This window comes from Penaeus vannamei, chromosome 9 (assembly GCF_042767895.1).
Source record: "Penaeus vannamei isolate JL-2024 chromosome 9, ASM4276789v1, whole genome shotgun sequence".
Taxonomy (NCBI): domain Eukaryota; kingdom Metazoa; phylum Arthropoda; class Malacostraca; order Decapoda; family Penaeidae; genus Penaeus; species Penaeus vannamei.
Genome location: NC_091557.1, coordinates 47798929 through 47801428, shown reverse-complemented (window position 1 = coordinate 47801428; position 2500 = coordinate 47798929). Strand labels below are relative to the sequence as shown.

The following is a 2500-nucleotide window of genomic DNA, read 5'->3' as shown; positions in this document are numbered from 1 at the left end:
AACAAAATCACTGAAAAGTTCTACAGGCACAAAGGAAAACACAGATATTATATACAAAGAGTCATTTGTGTTGTGTCTTTGCGCTCTATTTCAGTAGTCATGTACTCTCATCTTATTTAACATTTTTTATTCAATGACTGAGGTTTTCTAATAGCTTCTGTAAGTCTGCTCCAGATCAAACAACTTCTCTCTAAATATTCTGTAAAGATGAAAGTCTGTAATATTGAGCTATCCCACTGTAATATCTTTCTAGTATCATCAATAAAGTTTAAAATCCACATTCAGAGGCATTTGAAATAAATAAAAATTGTTTCTAACTTCTAAAAAACAAATTCTGAAGTAGTTAACTCATTATTAAGAAATATTTATTGTTTATAAAAATAATCCCTAATCTTGTCCATCACAGACTTCCTTTTACATATAAACAAAGAAATAAATAAGTCACTAACAGCTTTGCTTCAGTATTTTGAATGAAGGAGGATGTTTTATTGATTTTTTTTCCAGACAAAATAGAGAATCTAGATAACACTATAACAAATTAATCCCTGGCAACCCCTTTCCTTCAAACTCAAACTAAAAACAAACACTATGATTAAGCACTAACTCTACCTTACGTCAATCTAATTTGAAACCACAAACACCTATCAATTATACTACAAAAATCTGATATAATAATATAAAAACCCAATAACATGATATCAATCAATCAATCAGTGCGGCTAATGCCAAGGGGGTGCATTGCCACATCCAGCCACCTGGGTCCTTCATGGCAAGCCACCAGGCAGGTCCACAACCATCTCTAGCTCTTCATGACAGATCAAGAGAATTTGCCCAAGCTACAACTTGGTTATCCCATAGGCATCCTCCACCAACAGTTGTCTTTAAAAGTGACAATCTGCTGGACGGGATCCTCAATAACTCCACCTAAGTGTCTGTATTGCCTGAGCTGGCAATGCTAGTCTCATGGCACAGTCAAAGATCTGATGCATGGGCTTCTCAACTGTATCCCATGATCCAAAGCAAGGCCAAGATTCCAAGGCACAAGGTAAATTCCAATTAGTAAAAGCAACAGTATCTTGAAGACATGTAGCCTGATCCTCCTGTACAGGTACCATCACGGTCAAAAGTCTTTTCATGGACAGAAGCTTTGAATCTGTCTTGCCCTATACAAAAAGTGTGGTATGAAACAGATGTTTGAAATGGAATTCAAAACACATTATACAAATGTACCATTACCATCATACTTTCTTGTTCATGGCTTTTGCTGCCAGGCTAGTCAGTCTGCTGGCTGCTTGGTATAATAGGGTCATGTACTAGGATACCAAGATGTGTAAAAATCTGTGTGACTTCAATGTCTTCTAGTGACCACTAGTGACTAAGGAGTCAGAGAAGATAGCAACATCATCAGCAAAGTCAAAGTCAACAACCTTGACATTGCCCAGTGTAGCTCTTCATTGGCATCTAGTCCATGTAAGTAATGAAAAATAATGGTGCAAGAATACTAACCTGCCTTACCCCTGAATTCACAGGAAAGAAAGTAAATATGTTCTCAATATATAGGCTTGCTATTAATCCAATAATCCTCGCAATTCTTAATGCAATGAGTTGAATGCCTTCTTGAGGATGATGTAGACTGAAAGCAACTTATGACTGGACTCAAAATGGTGCTTTATAAAGCCATGAATTAGACGTATATGGTCATTTCTGGATTTGCCACTAGTGAATCTCAATTGCTCCTTTCTCTGGTACCTCAGTTGTGGTTTTCATATATCTCAGGAAGATGTGTATGAGCTCATTGCCTAACATACTTAGCAGTCTAGTGCCTTGACTGTTGCAGTTCCAGCATTCCCCTTTCTCATTACAGTAGGCAATAAGGGCCGCATCCCTCACAAGTCTGGGGGAATGGTACCAGATTACCAGGTGGTAGCCAGGATAGTATGCAGTCTATGAGCCATGGGTTCACCAGACCAGTAGTTCAGCAGAGATGCCACAAATGTATACTCCTTTACCATACTTCAGCTTGGAGATAAAAAATAAAAGATTCCAGGCGGCTACAAAATCGGCATGCGGAGCTTCCCAGAAGTCTGCCCCCCGGCCGCAGCCCGCTGCTGCATTGGAGTGCGAGCCCCGATACAGTGTCACACTGGCGGGACGCCCGGCAATGTTTATTTTTTCGGGTGTCTCATATATGGGACACCCGTCGTTAATGGGTTAGGTGATCTATCTCTGGGATCATGAAACCAACCATTTTCATGCAAATTGCTAGTGACTCAACCTGATAGAACTGCTGAAAATAGTCTGCCCAATGCCTTGACACCCCAATGTGATCTGAGATGATCTTAGTATCTGCTAAGCAAACTGCAGTCATCTGTGATAGGGCTTTGCACTCGGCTTTCTCCTAGGCTGGAAGACAAGACAAAGGAAATCTCAACTTCTAAGCAAGATTCCAGATATGGTGTTCCTTGTCCCTCAGCAGCTTCTGACCCCTACATGCCAGGGA

At 40.0% G+C, this 2500-nt stretch overlaps 1 protein-coding gene across 25 annotated transcripts in view; it reads right to left on the bottom strand.

Annotated features, from left to right (window-relative positions):
* Positions 1-2500, bottom strand: part of LOC113824690 (uncharacterized) — a 43600-nt gene that overhangs the window by 24964 nt on the left and 16136 nt on the right. The window lies entirely within an intron of this gene.